Here is a 19441-nt window from a genome sequence, read left to right on the forward strand (position 1 = left end):
TTGTGTACAGCCCTATGAGTGTGTAAGCCCTGCCTCCACTACTTTTGTCACTTTCGTAAAATGAGCGCTAGTGCATTGTGCTCAGAAAAAATATGCTCCTCCTTCTGCCACTGCTAGGGTTCTATGGTGTAATGGTGAGCACTCTGGACTCTGAAGCCAGTGATCCGAGTTCAAGTCTCGGTGGGACCTCAAATAATTTGTCATTTAGCTGGGAAAAATTTACAGATGGCAGCAGCTTGTGGGCTGCCCCATGAAATCGTATGCTTCCCTACACCTGAGGGTTCCATGAGCACTCTAGAGTCTGAATCCAGTGATCTCAGTTCCAGTCTCGGTTGGACCTCAAATCTTTGGTCATATACAGTCATATGCAAAAGTTTGGGCACCCCTAATCAATTTCAAGATTTTCTTCATAAATCCTTGGCTGTTCGGATCAGCAATAGCAGACAGACACAGTGATATTTGAGAAGTGAAATGAAGTTTATAGGAGTTACAGATTTGTCAAGAAGAATGGTCCAATATACCTTCAACCAGAATCCACACTCTCATTGGAAGCTATAGGAAGTGTTTAGAGCAGTGGTTCTTAACCTTGTTGGAGGTACCGAATCCCACCAGTTTCATATGCGCAATCACCGAACCCCTCGTGAGTGAAAAAAAATACATATATGCCTCATAAACTGTATACATTGAGGATGGGTCGACTTCCATGCAGCACAACCAACGTGTGGAAAATATTATGCACACGACATTTCTTCTCGAAAGCATGGCTTGAAAGAAGGTCCAAAGCAGACAAACTCCAAACAGCAGAAGATGGCTTGATTCCATCGACCTCTAGGTTATGGGCCCAGCACGCACCCGCTGTGCCACTCTGCTGCTCAGTGCTAGAAGTTCTTCAAGTCCTCTAATCGGCAAACAAGCATTTGGTTCCAACTCGCAACTGGATTCTGATTGTCACTCATATTGTTCATTACATTATGAACAAAGCTCAGTCGGGCAGCACTAACCTGGATGCTGGTGGAGAAACCAACTTTTTATCCACTTTCATGTTTTAATAGAATTGTCAACAAAATTCAATGTTGGAACTGCAGCTGGTAGGTAGTGTGGCTGAGCGGTCTAAATTGCTGGATTTAGGCTCCAGTCTCTCCTAAGGCGTGGGTTATAATCCTCTGTCAGTTCCGTACTATTCTTCTGGCCCAACTCTTCGGTGCAGCCGTTGTACATATGATACCCTGGAAAGTTCTTGGCGAATTATCAATCTTTGCCTTTCATGTTCATCGGGACTACCCTTTTAATAGGTACCTACACTGTGTAGTTGGATAGAGACTGGTCAAAGGGGACACATATATGCCTCAAGAACTTCATGCATTACTGCGAGTGAAGAAGAGTGAACAAATAAGTCGGCAGACAGGTTTGCCGATTTATTAGTGCCCAGAAGAGCAGCACTCTGTTCCGTACTGTAACCTGTTAGGTTTGTTCCCAGTTCTTTATCTTTAATGCTCAATATGCTAACAGTAATTACCAAGAGGCAGCCTTCACAGTTTAACTATTTAATGTATGCCAAAATGATCGATGCACAGCTGTGGAGCCTTTTCTGCGAGATGCAAAAGAAGGTCCCTCTCCCAGCGCCAAGGTTCCTGCTCTTATACTACTCTGGCCGCCTTCCTGCAAGGAGGCGACTCTGCCTAGCCTGTGTGATAATGTGTGACCTTGTCGTCTTAACCGAGAGCGACTTCTACATATGTGCAAAGGGTGTCATAGAGTAGAGAAAGCTAATAAAGCAAGAGAAGGGTTACAGCGATATAATGGCATAGCTCACGCTCCCTAGCTAATCACATGTGCCAAAGAGGCCTATTCTAACAAACCGTTGGTGAGAATGGGTAGACGGGGAAGCCTGTAAGCGTGTCCCTCACTCGCATACTCCATCGCTTCTCTGCCTTTTGGCTAAGATCAAGTGTAGTATCTGTTAGAGATTTGTTCACTCCAACTTATTTTGCAAGAACCACACGGGAGACAAGCAAGTTCTTTTAGACACCTGCAGGTGGAGAGTTCACACGTTGAAGGAGTGAAGTCTGAAGCTCCCCCAACTGCAAGGACATATTTATTAAGAGAAACAGAGTGGGGGTATGGGTAGGCTGAATAGAAAGCCCTTGTCCTCTAGTCTAAACATCTCAGGGGATGTTTTACGATCTTGTGATAAGGAGGACAAGGTAAGGTATTTATTACCTGTTGCATTCCAACATAATCCTATGATAAGGATACTCTGTAAAACCCTAACAGTATCTGTTCTTGGGTTTGGGGGATTAAGAGAGCTGACCGTAGAAGAGAGAATTTTAACCATAAAAGTGGTGATTTTACCCTTGCTTTTACTAATCAGTTCTGTTTTCATCCCAACAAGTAAGTTGCTTTTAGAATTGGACCGAGCCATTTTTTACTTCACCTGGAAATCCAAGTCAGAGGGACTGAAGAGGGACACCATGAAGAAAAAGAAAAAAAACGGAGGAGAAGGAGTCCCGGAGTTAAACCTCTTCCTCGGTAGAAGATATGTTGCCCTGCACCTGTGAAGCGCGCTTTGTTACACCAAATGCACCGAAAAGCCAAGCAATGACACGATTCCGGATGGGCTCATACCTTTGGAAAATAAAGCTAATACCCACCGACCAAAGAATTCCTGTGTCTTTTAATCTGTCACCTTCTTATTCCTTAGTCAAGAAGTTTTTGAAGAACTTTAAATTAGAGCAAGAGAATAGTGAAATTTTAACAAATCACAGGTCTATGATCTCTGTCGTACAGGAGCAGGAAGCGGCGTGTCCAGTGCACGGGCTTGCATTCGGCGAGCCCACAACAGTTTGACACAATGTCAACCACCGCGCCCTCTCGAAACAAACTCCGGGACCTGTTACGGGTGGTGGCCCATGATGTCCTCCAAGTCAGGTCCGTTATGCACTCCCGGGGCATGTCAGCGCTCTCAACGTGCCCCCGACCTGGCTGTGGCGCCCAGGAGTCGGTGTTGCACCTGCTCTGGTAGTGCAGGGCTGCTGTAGACTTGTGGGCGACCTGCAATTCCCGGCAAGGGAAGCGCTGTATGCAGACCTTGTACTCTATGGGGTGAGCCCATTGAAAATCAAGCAAGAAGACTTTACAAAGCAGTGGCTCACCTTTGCTGCCATCAAAGACGCCATGTGGACTTCCAGAAATTTGCTGGTAAGGAGGTACAGACATCCTAGGAGCCATGTTGTCTGGGGCTTCATGCCCCTGGTAGGGTCATCCATGGCAAACGGATCCTAGGTGAGGGGCCAGACAAAACACGGCTCTCACAAGCCCCTTATGAAGAAAAACATAAATGGATTCCGTTTTCCGAGGTGGGGCTCGAAGGCGAGCGTCAACGCCGGGTCAAACGCACCTCTTTCCATAAGGCGGGTTTGTCTTAGCCGGGTTCGGAGATTCGTCCGTAATCTAACCACCCGAGTTAAATTAACTCCACCGGAATCAATCTAATTTCTGTACGACGCCAATCCCTCTCAAGTCACCCGAAGCTCGAGCCGAGTAACTCAATTCGAGGCAAGACTTCGAAGTGACCGCATCGTATTGATGGCTCCCCGCTAATGTTTGAAGTTCTTATTATGTTACGGATATTTTTAGATGTCTTTGTTAAGACCTCAGGGATTCGTTTGTATAGCGCACCCAAGCACTAGTTTTGCTGAAGTAAATGTTGATATGGGTCCGTTCCACTTGGTCGCTCATGCAGCGAGCCGACCAACTTGTTTATTCGAAAGAGAATCGAATTAATAAAAGTGTGACAATAATAGCATTTAAGAAGAAAATTACTGCACTTTATATTATTAATTCCAACTTCTTATAAGTAGATCTAGCACTTAAAGGTCGGAGTGCTTCACCCCACTTGATTGCTTTAAAAAAGAGTAACAACTTTCTTAAAACAAATAAAAATGTTTTACTCTATTTAGATTTGCCCAGTAATTAATTTGGAAGGCAAGTCTATTTTTCGACCGCGTCCTGTTTAACTTTTGACGCGGCCCGACAAATTTAGGAACTGGGCCGCGCCCGACAGACAATCGAAATTTTTTTATCCTTCACCAACTCTAATAATCTATTTTAACCATCGCCGTTATTTTATCTAGAGGAAGTAAATTTTCAAACGAATTAACATTTAACAAAATTAACTTTTCCCTTAAATATTTACGAAAGTTATTTAATTCTCTAACATGTTCGGAGTTGCTTTTTACGTGGCCCGTCAAAAAGGGGAAACAGGCCCGCGCCTTTCAAATAATTAAATTATTTTTAGTTCTACACTAAACCGATAATCCGAATTTTTTTTATCCTTCACCAACTCTAATAATCTATTTTAACCATCGCCGTTATTTTATCTAGAGGAAGTAAATTTTCAAACGAATTAACATTTAACAAAATTCACTTTTCCCTTAAATATTTACGAAAGTTATTTAATTCTCTAACATGTTCGGAGTTGCTTTTTACGCGGCGCGTCAAAAAGGGGAAACAGGCCCGCGCCCTTCAAATAATTAAATTATTTTTAGTTCTACACTAAACCGATAATCCGTTGTAAGCACTTTCATTAATTTATTCAGACGAAGCAAACTTCCAAACGGATTGAAATTAACCCGTGTCTTAAATAACTACGGGAGTTATTTAATTCTCTAAAATTGTCTGAGGTTGCTTTTATTTATTACGGTCCTAAGTTATACCATAATAATCCCCTGCACATTAATCAAATCGTCAAATCAACCCCAAACATTCGATTGCACATTCAGTACAGATCAGCGCACATCGAAGTAGATAATATACAAAACACATTTATTGACGAAACATGAAATCGAATTACAAATCTCAATTACTCCAGAAACCGAACAATTCCACTCACTGATACCCGTGTTAATGAAATCATTCAATCCCAGAACAATTCGATTGCAAAACACAGTTCATGGCAGAGGGAAAAGGTAGATACCAGCTGCGTGCTATTTTTGGTGGAAGCAAAGTCGAGTGATCAATTCGATCTTACTTCTAAAATTCAAATTAGATAAACAGGCTGGCCTCGAGGGAGCCGGCGGCCTGATGACTATTTCCCACTCTCGCTAAAATACATAAAAGTCGTTTTCTCTCACCTAATTTCTCCTGTAAAGTTGTCCAGTCCATTTTTTTGGAGTAAATCCAAGTTAATTTCAGACCAGCGATCCTGCGTCTCCCACAAAGATCCCGGGACTCTGGAAAAAATCTTGAAACTCCTTCGGGCTTCTTCACGTATGAGCGCTCTTTGGGGGAAAAAGCCCCGTAGCTGCCCCTGCAGAACTTTTTATAGACTTGTCTGGTACCTATATTCTCTCTATAGGATAAGACCGCCTAGTTTCCCACGCCCTATAGAATCTGGTCAGTTTTCCCACGCTGTATAGGGTTTGGACAATTTTCCCCCTCTCATACACCTGCTGTCCTTCAGCAGATGTTTCCGCTTTGACCAGGCATTACTTTCCACCAATGTACAGCTAGCCGCCGGTAAAGCCTTTCACTTCCCCTTTTCTTCACTTCCTGTTGCATGAGAATAATTTTTAAAGTTACGCTTCAATTAACTCTGAAATAAAAATCTAAACCTTTGATGTATTTCTTTAACCAATTTATGTCACGCCACTATTCTCATAGTGACGGGTCTCTTGATCGAATTGACTAACAATATTGCTTTAGCGGTTACAGAATACATTTTTAGCCAAGCAAAGAAATCAAAAAGTAAAAATCACATTTGTGCTTCTCCAAACAATTTATGTCACGCCACTATTCTCATAGTGACGGGTCTCTTGATCGAATTGACTAACAATATTGCTTTAGCGGTTACAGAATACATTTTTAGCCAAGCAAAGAAATCAAAAAGTAAAAATCACATTTGTGCTTCTCCAAACAATTTATGTCACGCCACTATTCTCATAGTGACGGGTCTCTTGATCGAATTGACTAACAATATTGCTTTAGCGGTTACAGAATACATTTTTAGCCAAGCAAAGAAATCAAAAAGTAAAAATCACATTTGTGCTTCTCCAAACAATTTATGTCACGCCACTATTCTCATAGTGAGGGGTCTCTTGATCGAATTGACTAACAATATTGCTTTAGCGGTTACAGAATACATTTTTAGCCAATGAAGTGAATTTTGAACTTTAGGCGTATCTGTATGTTGCATTAGATGATCCAATAGTAGCAGTAAGACTATCAAACTATATTTGCTGTACAGAGAAGCTTTAGTTTCAGTAGTGTACAAGTACTTAGTAGAAGATAGAAGGGCCAGTTGTCCGTGACCAGGGAGAATTCAGTTTCAGCAATGTGTGGAATCCTATAATAAGGTACAGTGGCTGTCGTCCATCACAAACAGCGCTGGTCAAGATCTCCTTTTTAGGACTGAAGTAAACTAGTAGATTGAAAACTACAGCTGTTACCCAAAGCCGTGACATCAGCTTCTTGTCAGGTATAAAAGCTACGGGCCTGACAAGAGGGGGGGGGTTCGCTCTAGCGGGTGCCAGCGGTCTCTCATTCCAGCGGGGGCTCGCTCTAGTGTGGGCTCGCTCGCTCCCTCTTTTGGGGGGAGGGCTTTTTTTTTACATCCATGCCTTGGGCCACTCAACTTTTTGGAAAGACTTCACTCTGACATCGGTTGAATAAAATCTTTTCCCAATCAGCCGTGGTCCCTGAATTGCTTATTTTTCTGAAAACAGCCACCGACCACCGAGTGTTTTTTGGAGACCAGCAAAGCAGCAAAAACCATATACCACACCAAGCAAAGAAATCAAAAAGTAAAAATCACATTTGTGCGTCCATGCGTGACTCACACTCTGACACCGTGTTCCTGTTTTATTTCTATTTTAACTTGCTTAGCTTATTCTGGCCCCTTTTTTGGTCTCATGTTTTGGTCTGGTGCCATCCTTTGGACAAATTTGGAATTTCAGCTCTGCCAATTTATTCCTGTGAACAATCCATTTTTTACCATTTGCACCTTATTTTCCCCCCATGTTACATGACAGATCTGATATGTATTTCTGAGCACTTTGAAATAACATGTTTTTTGATATATTGCCTGAATAGCTTAATGACCCTTAAGGAACTGTTCAATGCATGGCTGACTATTTTCTAAATCACGGACACTGCCAAAGTTGTCTAAAAATGTACAGTACTTGATTATATTTTATGTATTGACTAATGCTTGATGCTAGTTTTCGATTACGACTGAACGTTCTGGACAGAGGAAAATATTTAGCCTAACAAAGAAAAGATATGGTTGGAGGCATGATTAAACTAAGAATCTGATGACGTAAGCAAGTACATGGAGTATCAAAAGAACAAACAAACAAAAACATGGTGAGTACAAACTTTGCATAGTCAGGGAACATTAATAAATTGATGATGTCACAGCCAAAAGCTCACATAATTCCGTACAAAATGACAAAAATGAAAGAATGATGAATGGGCGGTGTGCGGCAGTGGGCAAAGAGGATGTATGTGCAAGAATGGTTTACTGGAAGGAGCCTTGGAGATAAAACCGGTAGAGGTGCCAGAGGAAGAGCGGCAGAAGGAAAACAACCAAGAACCCGGCCAAAGGTGATCGCCAAGGCCGAAAGACGGGATGGAAGACAACAGCCCCCCCACACACCGAATCGCCCATAATCAGCACCCACCCCCACGGAACCAGCTCTCACCGAACCAGCACCCACTCCCATGGAATCAAACTCTCCTGCGAACTTGCCACACCCCGATTCATCACCCATCAAACTCGGCCCACACTAGCATGTGCAACTGAATATAAGCTGACCAAAGAACCTTGAACGTTGCCTTTTCTGAATGGAGACTTTCTGCTCTTGAGCATGGTCGCACGAAAGGCCCAGCGCTGTATTGTACTTTCCTGAAAACAGAGCTTTCTAAACAAGAATTGTGATTGAACTCAACCAACCTGTGTAAGTCTAAATTCCGTTTCGGTGTCTTAGCCTTTTCCTAAAACTGAAAAAAAAAAAAAACGAGCACACAGTGAGTAAATGGAATAACAGGTGATTGGCTATGGCTTTTGCCGTGAGGCGCGAATAGCGCGCTTCCCAAATTGTGGACCAAAATCCAACAAATGGTGACCATCCGACGTGATTTCTTCAGAAGGGAAAGTGCATGCTCCAGGAAGAATTCTTCCTTCTCCGCTCTTGCTCAACAATATTGCAGTCCGATCAGCACAAGAGGTAACGGGGAACCTTTTTTTTTTTCAATAAAACCTCCCAGTCCAGCAATGTTATGAAGTGAAAGCAGAGTAAAATTAAAAATGAATAATTTTAGCTCTGTGTTCAGGAATGGTGGTTGTATATACATTTATGATTGTATGGATGATTTCTTTTTGAAAAGAGAAAGGTGGTGAGGACTTCGTCTGATCACCGAAGGGTGCTCACACCGCTGGAACTTGTGGGATGCCAATGGCTAGCATATGGGCACCGGAGTGGCTTCAATAGTAGACGCTTAGGGACTTTGTACTGTTGCCTAAGGTCAGGGTCGATTAGATCGGCCAGGCCAACAATACGAGTCAGGGACTCGTGAAAGAAAAAAAAAGGTGAAGGCATCACTGATATAGCAGGACGGATGCCTGGCGACCTTAATAGAGAAATTAGAGACTTATATTGTTGTCTAGGGCGAAGGGTAACTGGGTTAACCAGGTCGCTACATAATTGTTGAAGTGTGCTTATGTTGACATTGCGTGGAAAGCAAGCTTGGCTGTCAGATGGGACAGCGACGCAGCTGGAGTCAAAGTTAAAGTCAAAGTCTGCTTTATTGTCAATTTCTTCATATGCCAAGACACACAAAGAGATCGAAATTACGTTCCCGCTATCCCACGGTGACAAGACATAGTTCACAATGTACATACAAGTAAACAACACAAGAAAATAAAACAAGAAGGCACAAACAATGAATAAATAAGAGTGATGAATCAATAATAAATAAACAAATAACACAATAAATAAGTACAGGACGCTACGCAGAAGGGGGAAGAGAGTTCAGGATTCTAACAGCCTGGAGAATGAAGCTGTTGGTGAATCTAGCGGTGCAGGAGCGCAGGCTCCTGCACCGCTTCCCAGAGGGCAGAAGATCAAACAAAGAGTGAGCGGGGTGACTCACATCACTCACAATTGTGGTCGCCTTCCGGGCGAGATGGGAGGTGTAAATGCCCTTCAAGGAGGGGAGTGAAGCACCAATAATCTTACCAGCCGTGTTCACTATACGCTGCAGGGCCTTCATTTTGTATGCAGTGCAGCTACCACCCCAGACAGCGGTACAACTGGAGAGGACTCTCTCAATGGTGCCACGGTAGAATGTAGTCATGACGGCCGGAGGAGCACTTGCTCGCCTGAGTTTCCGCAGGAAGTACAGGCGGCGCTGAGCTTTCTTCGCCAGTAACGCGGTGTTGGCGGACGAGGAGAGGTCCGCACTGATGTGCACCCCCAGGAATCTGGTGCTGCTCACCCTCTCCACCACAGCACCGTCGATGGTCAGCGGGTGTGACCCTTCCGGAAGTCAACAACAATGTCCTTGGTCTAGTTGATGTACATAAACTATTCATGTACAATAATGCGAAATTTAATCAGGATGTGTCACAAATCAAAAGGCACGTTTAACTCCCATGCTAATATTCTGCGAGCAAGCATAGCTAGATAGCTGGGCCAAGTTTGAGAACCAGTTAGTGAGCTCGAACCTAATAGCTGGTTGAAGCGCTGGTCTTGGTAAGCAGGATCGAGTCCTGATTTTGATTCTTCTATCTGTACAAGTTTGAATGTGACAATAGCCATGCCTAATGAGCAAAAGGACAAGGTGTGTCCTTTAATCAATAAAGATGTGGCCAAAGATTCTCTCAGAAGGGACATTTAAAAACACATGTAAGAACACACACAGGTGAGAAACCTTTTTCCTGCTCAGTTTGTGGCCATAGATTCTCTCAGAACTGTGGTAGATTGAATCGAGCACTCATCCTGATGAACATTTGGACTCTGAGTTACAACATTCTCAGACTACTGCAACAGTGGACTCACCACCACTGGATCCGGTACCACACACCCCTTATCCTGTGTCTGAGAACAGCACACCCACATGCTATACCAGGAGTGGCAGAGCAGTTAAGCGCCCTGCCAGGTACACCGATTGACTTGAAGTGATGTTGTTACTCAGTGTTTAAAAAAAAAAGGGGGAGAAAATAACGGGTGGATGATTTGTGTTTATCTTGAAATGTTATAAAATGTTATAAGTTCGAAGAGAAAGTAAAAAAAGAAAGGTCAACATGATTCGCCAAACGATAAGCTTAACAGAATAGCTTGTTGAAAGCCATTTGGTTTATTGAAACATGCCTTGTTTATAATTGAAATATGCATGTTGCAATTTTGATCAGTGTTGATACGAAAGAGTTGAGGTAACTGATGGATAAACTACTTCTCAGTTGGAAAAGAGGGATGTGGTAGATTGGATCGAGCACTCAGTGCTCGACTGTGTTTGTCTGTCAGTACTGGAGGTTCAGTGATTGTGTGGTCAGGTCTGTGTGGGGTCGTGACGGAGCACCCGGTAAAGATCGGCTCGTACTGCATCTTTGCCTCCGTGTGTTATTGTTTGAGCAATCAATAAGCAACCCACTATAAGTGATGTTCGGTTACGGATTTTAGTTATTGATCTGACTCCAAATTGCGATCAACACTGTTAGGGTTTTTCAAATTATCCTTATCGTATGATTATGTTGGAATGCAACCGGTAATAAATAACCTACCTTGTCTCATCCTACACAAGGTCGTAAAACATCCCCTGATATGTTTTGACTAGAGCACAAGGGTTTCCTTTTCAGTCACTCTCACCCCCACTCTGTTCCTCCTAATAAATATGCCCTTACAGGAAGGAGACTTTTCAGATTTCATTCCTGTAGCGAGTGATCTCTCCACCTGCAGGTGTCTAAAAGAACTTGCCTTGTCTCCTGTGTGGTTCTTGCAAAATAAGTTGGAGTGAGCAAATCTCTAACATTTTGGTGCCGAAACCCGGGACCCTCATACCCATCATCTGGCTGACGGAGGACGACGCGCTGTACACCGTCGACGGGCCAGCGTCCACTAGCCGGACCTGGTAAAGAAAGACCTGGGAAGGAAATTCTTCGCTGGGCCAGCATCTTAGGTCTGCCTTCGTCTGACAGAGGTGGATTGACGGGACCCGGCAGTGCAACGAACCAGGGGATAAGTAAGTTAAAGGCCTGAAATTGTGTTGTGTTGTTAAACGCGTAACACATAGAGGTGCACGGGAGCCAGCTTGGGTTCAAGTCCCAGTGGAAGAAACAGGCTAAGAAACGCAGAGCTTCTTTTTCGTTCATCGAAGAAGTGTGTAGACTCTTCTTTGTCTGTTTTTCTGAGCTGAGGGATCTGGCTTGGGTTAAAGTCCCAGTGGAAGGAACGTGCTAAGAAACACGGAGCTTCTTTTTTGTTAATCAAAGAAGGGCGTAGATTTTTCTTTGTATGTTTTTCCAAGCCAAAGAATAGCTTGGGTTCAAGTCCCAGTGGAAGAAACGGGCTAAGAAAAACAGAGCTTCTTTTTCTTAATTGAAGAAGGGCGTAGATTTTTTCTTTTGTCCGTTTTTCCAAAGCTGTTTGGGAGGGTTTTACACCCATCCCTGGATAGGCCTAAAAAAGCGCTGGAGTTTGTGTGATTGAGTGTGTGACTGGTAGGATAAATTGACTAAATAGCAGTTCTAGCATTGATCCACGGCAATAATACAGGCTAGTAATTTGTTGAAAGGTCAATTTAAACCTGCATTGAGGATCCTCAAAGACATAATTAAATAAATAAGTAATAAATAAGTAATAATAATAATAATATTTTTGAGAAAAGGACATTGTATAACCTAAAATTACTAGAAATAAGATGGGAAATAAAAACGGTAAATCTCTACCTCTTGACGGAGATGAGAAGTACATCGCGAGTAGATTTCTTAATTGTATGCAATATATGCCGAAGTGGAGGAAAAAGTATGGAGTAGAAGGGAAGTTGAGAGTTGAAGTGTGGAAGATAGTAGTTGATGTTTTGGAAGAGAGTGTGGATAAAAAGAAAAATGGACTGAAAAAGAAAAGAGAGAGAATTGGATTGTGCTAAAATGTGGTTGAAAGCTTCACAAGAGAGAAAAGAACAAATCCAAAAGACAAAAGATAGAAAGATGAAAGGTGATGAGGCTGAGACTATGTTTGTCAGGCCGGAAGACAATGAGGCCGCAGTGCGCAGGCGCACTGCCGCGGCCACGGCTCCAGCCGACGCTGAAGGGGCAGCTCGAGCAGAGGAGCAAGAGGGGCCTTCCGCTCGTACACAAAACTTGTACCCAAGCTTAACAAACCTGCAGCCCCCCCATATAACAGCAAAAGAAGTCAGGGTCACATTACTAGAAGTCCTGTACAAACAAGAAGTTTGACCACTGCTGCTAAATTTTCTCAAAATGTAGACAATGTTGATGTGTGCCCAATGATACAGGTGCCAAACCCTATTGTAGGCGAAGGCCAACCCCCACATACATATGTTTTCCGGCCATGGACTTTGGAAGAGGCAAGAAAAGCAGTTGAAGGGGTTACCCCTGTTGCTGAAGACGCAGCTATATGGGCAGAGGACATGGCTGGAATTATACATTCCTATAGACTGAATGGACATGAGGCAGGAGAAGCTGCAATGTCCTCCTTGGGAAAAGACTGGGCAAAGGTTAGAGGAAATTATACAGGTAGAAATAATCAAGGGCCTTTTCCCTATCCCGTTGAGGGAAATCAATTGGGAGAGGAGTATGCAGCACAATGGAATGGTCTTGTGCAAAGAGTGCGAACTATATTTCAAAGACGAGCGAATTATGGTCATTTGGCAGGAATAAAACAGAAGCCTGGCGAAGATACTGATGATTTTCGTTTGAGATTTGAAAAAGAATTCAGGGTGCATAGTGGCATCCCATTCAATGATACAGCTGAGAGTGCTTATCAACAACAGCTTAAAAATGCGCTCCTCACTAATTTCCGCCCTGAAATAGGCAACTGGGTGAGGAAACATTTGGTGGAAGTGGATGTTGCAAGTGTGACAACAACTATGCAATGGGCCAGACATGCTGAAAAAGTGATCAAAAAAGGCAAAAGTTCTGATGTATTTCATCTAGATAATGATGATGATGAACTAGATGAAGATACAACAGTCTTCTTCCAAGGGTCCCAGCATGTTAGAGGAAGAGGTAGAGGCCAACAAGGTCGCAGGCAGCCATATAATTCAAAACCCCCACGAGATTTTGACAACTGTTGGACCTGTGGGAAACGAGGACACTTTGCAAGGGAGTGTTGTTCTGCAAAACAATATCAATCAAAGGGTGCAGGGAGGGGCAGAGGAAAGGCCAAATTCTCAGCATGACTAGACCCCCCCCCTTTGACCTCTGGTGCTCCTATAGAGGAAGAAATAGTAGATGTCCATACAGCATGGGACATTCTGAGTACATTAAAAGAAAAACCATATGTTACTCTAAACATTGGAGGCAGTGATGTCGAGTTTTTGTGTGATACCGGGGCTTGTAAAACCGTGATAAAAACTAAAGTCCCAAATCTAAAGGCCTCCCAAAATACTATTTGGGTGAAATCTGCTGATGGGCAGGTACACAAGGAAAGTATCTCTAATCCAGTTGAAGTGAGAGATAAGGAAACTGGAAGCATGGCTTCAGTTTCGATTGTCCTATCCCCAAAATGTCCCATAAACCTGTTGGGACGAGATCTGATGACTCGGTTGGGAATTGCAATAATTCCAGTAAAGGATGGCATGCGAGCATGTAGAGTGAGAGATGTGGACTCATATGCTGCACAAGCAGGTGAACAGATTTGCTGCTCCTATGCCATCCCTCCTGAACGAAATCCTAAACTCCCAAGCAGATTGCTGAGTGAAGCTCGAAAACAATTGTCCCAACCTGAATCAGAAATGACTTGTACTGAATTACATGTCACCATGAATATTCTCACTGATCCACAAGATGACTATAATGGAAGTTTTCTCAGCGACACAGAAGTAACTTTAACAATCACTGCTCTGTACACTGATCGCAGGTCATTTGCAGCTGCCGCTGTACTCTTGCCCGCTCCTCAGAAAGACTGATACAAATTGTCGGCTGTACCCCACATCTCATTGTTTAAACCTCACAGTATAACGTGGGCAGATGTGGGTTCCCGAATTAAACTTGCTGGATCTGTGACTGATTATGAGGACAAAGGTGATGGGTGGAGCTACAGCACCAGTTGTGACGTGTGGAAGCAAACAGTGTGTGAAGTGGCTGTAGGCAGAGCAGGCGCTTGTGCGCTTCCCTGACTAGTTGACATTTGTTTGAATGAAAAGGAGGAGGGGGAATTGGCTGGGCTTCCTGAAAAACTGTGGAACAAGGGCCCATCTGATGTAGGACTTTTAAAATCCATTTCCCCAGTACAGATCAAACCAAGATCAGAGTGGCGTCCAAGAGTTAAGCAATATCCTTTAAAACAGGAGGCAATAAATGGGATTGCCCCTGTTATAAATGATCTTTTGGCAGGAGGAATCATTAGGGAATGCTCGGATTCTCCTTGCAACACTCCCATTTTTCCAGTCCAAAAGGCCGACAAATTAATTGGCGAATGATACAAGATTTACGAGCAGTGAATGATGCAGTGCAAACAAGAGCACCCAATGTGCCTGACCCACACACACTTCTGAACACTTTGAAACCTAATCAGAAGTTTTTCACAGTAATTGATCTCAGCAATGCATTTTTCTCAGTGCCAATTCACCCAGACTCACAGTTTTGGTTCGCTTTTACCTTTAAAGGACAAAGCTATACATACACCAGATTGCCACAAGGATTTGCTGATAGTCCAACTATTTTCGTTCAAGCTATCATGGCCTGTTTGGCTGATTTTCAGATGTCAAACAAAAGCCAACTTCTAGTTTATGTAGATGATCTCCTGGTAGCCTCTGAAACTGAAGCTGCTTGCAAGGCAGACTCCTTAGCATTGTTACACTATCTCTGCAAAACAGGGAATAAAGTGAGCAAAAATAAGTTACAATGGGTCAGACAGGAAGTGAACTATTTAGGTCACACTTTGTCGGCTTCTGGAAGACAGATACAAAGAACCAGAAAGCAGATTATTTCAGATACACCGAAACCTGAAACAAAAAAACAAATGATGTCATTTTTGGGGCTCTGCAATTACTGCAGAGCATGGATCCCACATCCATCCATCCATCCATTTTCTGAACCGCTTAGTCCCCACGGGGGTCGCGGGCGTGCTGGAGCCTATCCCAGCCGTCATCGGGCAGTAGGCGGGGGACACCCTGAACCGGTTGCCAGCCAATCGCAGGGCACACAGAGACAAACAACCATTCGCACTCGCACTCACACCTAGGGACAATTTGGAGTGATCAATCGGCCTACCAAGCATGTTTTTGGGATGTGGGAGGAAACCGGAGAACCCGGAGAAAACCCACGCTGGCTCGGGGAGAACATGCAAACTCCGCACAGGGAGGGCCGGAGGTGGAATCGAACCCGCACCCTCCTAACTGTGAGGCGGACGTGCTACCCAGTGCCCCACCGAGCCGCCGGATCCCACATGATGCGGAAAAAACACAACCGCTGCTGGATATTGTGCATGGAGTTCCCATGACAATGACAGAAAAAATCATGTGGACACCAGTAGCGGATGATGCTTTTGTAGTGCTGAAACAGGCTCTGATAGAAACCACAACTCTTATCTTGCCAGACTACAATAAAACCTTTGTGCAAACAGCAGACTGCAGGAATGGTTTTATGACCTCAGTGTTGCTGCAGAGTCATGGCAGCAAACTAAGACCAATTGCATTTTATTCAAAAAAACTGGATCCAGTGGCTCTGTCTTTACCGGACTGTGTCCAAGCAGTATGCGCGGCGGCGCTTGCAGTGAGACAATCTGCAGATGTGGTGCTCTTTCACAAAATGGAGCTGCTGGTTCCACATGCTGTAGATGTGTTGCTGCTGCAAAGCAAAATGAACTTTTTGTCGCCAGCCAGACATCTGTCCTACACAGCTATACTTCTGTCACAACCACACATCGTGATAAAGAGGTGCACAATCCTTAACCCAGCAACGTTGATCCCGTTGCCAGGGGATGGAACACCACATAACTGTTTGGATGCTACAGAACATCTACAGCTGCCCAGAGAAGATTTAAGTGACACGCCACTTGACAAGGGGGAAAAGTGGTTTGTGGATGGATCATGTTCTAAAGGAAACAATCAAAGTGGTTATGCAATTGTGAAATTGCCAAACCAGATTGTTGAAGCAGAGAAGCTTCCATACACCAGGTCAGCACAGGCTGCTGAGCTGATTGCTCTAACAAGAGCTTGTCAATTAGCGGAAGATAAGGAAGTCACTGTATACACAGACAGTCAGTATGCGTTTTCTACTCTGTTCTATTTTGCGAAACAATGGGAGCGCAGAGGGATGACAACATCAACCGGTAAGCCGGTTACCCATGCCTCCTTGTTAAAAGAATTGTTGCAGGCCATTCTTTTACCTGCTAAACTAGCTGTGTGTAAATGTGCTGCTCACACCACTGGCAGAGATGAAGTCTCAAATGGAAACAGATTAGCAGACAAAATTGCAAAAGAAGCAGCTGCAGGGAGACATGGCCATGATTTTTTTTTAATGGGTTCAGAGGACACACAACTCATAGATAAGACTGTACTGACAGATATGCAGGGCAATGCTCCAATGGTGGAAAAACGAATGTGGACGACAAAAGGTGCAATAGTGGATACAGATAATATCCACCGCATCAATGACAAACCTGTTTTACCAAAATCACTTTTTAAGGCAGCAGCGCTTGCGACACATGGGCCTTGCCATGTGTCGACAGGAGGGATGAAGTCCATCATAGATCAACAATTCACTACCTTTGGTTTAGATGCTTACTTAAAAAAAAATTGTAAAGCATGTCCTGTTTGTGTGAAACATAATCCACAAGGAAACATGAGATCTAAGAGAGGCTCATTTCCAAAACCCTCTTATCCATTTCAAATCATGCATATGGATTTTATTGAACTCACACAAAGTGGACCTTACAAATACTGCCTAGTGATGATTGATGCATTTTCAAAATGGGTGGAAGTAGTTCCATCTAAACGCGCAGATGCCTTAACAGTGGCAAAAGCTATCTGCAAAACCATCATACCAACTCATGGCATCCCCCAAACCATTTACAGTGACAATGGTCCACACTTTGTGAACCAAGTTGTGCAGAACATGGCTGTACACCTTGGAATAACGTTAAAAAACCACTGTGCTTGGCATCCTTCGAGCGCAGGCCTGGTTGAACGGGCAAACTTTACTATCAAAAGCAGGTTGAAAAAATGCATGGAAACAACAGGCAGACCTTGGCCAGAGTGCCTCGACTTAGTGAAGCTCTATATGAGAATTACTCCCACTTCCGAAGGACTAACACCTTTTGAAGTCATACATGGGAGACCATACAGACTACCAGTGTTCCCTGCAGATTTGCAAAAAGCAGACGAAGAACAGACCTTGGCAGATTATCTAATCAGGACGCTCAAACTGAAAGATGTGTCCAATGCAAATTTACTGCCGCCTGATCTCTCCCCCTCACAGGTGGACAACCCCATCAATCCAGGAGACTGGGTCTACATCGAGGTCATCAAAAGAAAGAACTGGGCCAGCCCGCGGTGGGAGGGACCATTTCAAGTTTTGCTTGCTACTCCCACGGCGGTTAAGATTTCTCAACGGCCCAGTTGGATTCACCTCAGCCACTGCAAGTTGCAGAGAGTGCTGGACCCCTAATTCGGAGTGGTGGGGAAGGCTAACTACAAAGGAGTCCCATCGTTTAGGGTGAGATGTCTCAATGTTGGTGAAGAATTCATCGATCCCCACTCCGCTAGGCGAGGGGATGTCCCGGTGTCTCTGCCATCCTAGTAGCAACGGGGCTCCATATGCCAGATGGATCCTCTGCTGCGTTGTGGTTGGAGCGTGCTATGGTCTATTGACTCATCTGAACAGACCAAATGACAATGTTGCCCGTGGAAAACGATGGTCGCATGATGAGAACTTTGAGGACTGGTCATGGGACCCCAGAAACCCATACGAAACCAACACTTGGTACCGGTATGTCAAGTTCACTGTGAGAGCTCACACACAGGAGGGGTGTTATGTGTGTTCGAAACTCCCCCCTTCCTCCACGCAAGTTCGCTTGGAGGCCAGAGCAATGAATGTCACTGAAGCAAAATGTATGGCATCCATGGGAGGAGTTGGATATCAGCACCGTGCCGTCACAGTCAAAGATGCCGACCCTTACCGCCCTGGACTTGCTGACGGTGCCTGTGATCAGCTATTCTGGACAAATCTCAATGTGACTGTTAGAGGACGAACAATACCACAAGTGGCCTACACAGAGAGACCAGCTGGAGTGAATTACACATGTTACATCCAAGGTAACAAGACCCACGTCTGCATTAACGATGACTGCTCTCCAGGAGGAAACTGGATGGGAGCTTTGGACATCACCGATGAGTGTCAAGATAAGAGAGCCATTTCAGGTGGTGAGGGCTCTCCAACGAACATGGCTACACCATCGAACGGAACATACTTCATACAGAATGGCTGGTGGCTTTGTGGTCACAAGGTTTATCCGATGCTGCCCGCCAACTGGACAGGAGTGTGTGCACCAGTGTGGGTGACGGACCACACCTACAGGATACGACATCATCAGCTGACAGGAGCACACAACTCTTCTGGACGTCGACGCAGAGCAGTTGCAACCTTTGACCCTCATGACCCTGTCTGGGGTGCGAACGTTCCAGAGGACCATAAAGTATGGTCCGTCGGAGACAAAGTTGTCCTTGCGCTCTTCCCTCAGATTGGGGTTGGGAAACTATCGCTTTTCATCGAGACACTGAACTATCGTTTTCAATCCTTTGTGAATCTCTCACTGCAAGTCAACGATGGACAAAATAGAGAGATTCGGGCTATTAGACTGATGGTCTTGCAAAACAGGATGGTTCTGGACTTGTTGACGGCAGCACAAGGTGGTGTGTGCCACATCATTGGGACTTCCTGTTGCACATACATACCAGGAGAAAATGACACCCACATAAACGACGCCATGAATTCGCTGAAGAACTTACAGCAGGCCATGTCTAATGACAAGGTCCCACATCAGTTTGATTTCTTTTCGTGGCTATTCTCTGGCAACTGGTGGCAACTGCTTTTGAAATTGCTGTCTCCTGTGCTTGTTGTGCTGGTGGTGTTGTGCTTGTTTACGTCCTGCGTTATCCCATGTTTGAAGTCTGCTGTGTCGAAGTTTGTGTCCTCTACTGTAGCCCAAGTTCATATACAACTTCTTAGAGATGACGGATTTGATGACGATAATGACAC

At 44.2% G+C, this 19441-nt stretch overlaps 1 long non-coding RNA gene, 1 other non-coding gene and 1 pseudogene across 2 annotated transcripts in view; all 3 read left to right on the forward strand.

Moving 5' to 3' along the window:
* Nucleotides 1–2654, forward strand: part of LOC137839935 (uncharacterized) — a 13701-nt gene extending 11047 nt beyond the window's left edge. The window contains exon 2 of the long non-coding RNA XR_011086334.1: nucleotides 2393–2654. This is a non-coding gene — a long non-coding RNA (uncharacterized lncRNA). The remainder of the gene's footprint in view (nucleotides 1–2392) is intronic.
* On the forward strand, nucleotides 118–189 carry trnaq-cug (transfer RNA glutamine (anticodon CUG)). Its single transcript has one exon. It is a non-coding gene; the product is annotated as a tRNA-Gln (tRNA).
* Nucleotides 1919–2001, forward strand: LOC125993232 (U2 spliceosomal RNA; annotated as a pseudogene).
* Nucleotides 2655–19441: the final 16787 nt, after the last annotated feature.

Source organism: Syngnathus scovelli, unplaced genomic scaffold (assembly GCF_024217435.2).
Source record: "Syngnathus scovelli strain Florida unplaced genomic scaffold, RoL_Ssco_1.2 HiC_scaffold_27, whole genome shotgun sequence".
Classification (NCBI taxonomy): domain Eukaryota; kingdom Metazoa; phylum Chordata; class Actinopteri; order Syngnathiformes; family Syngnathidae; genus Syngnathus; species Syngnathus scovelli.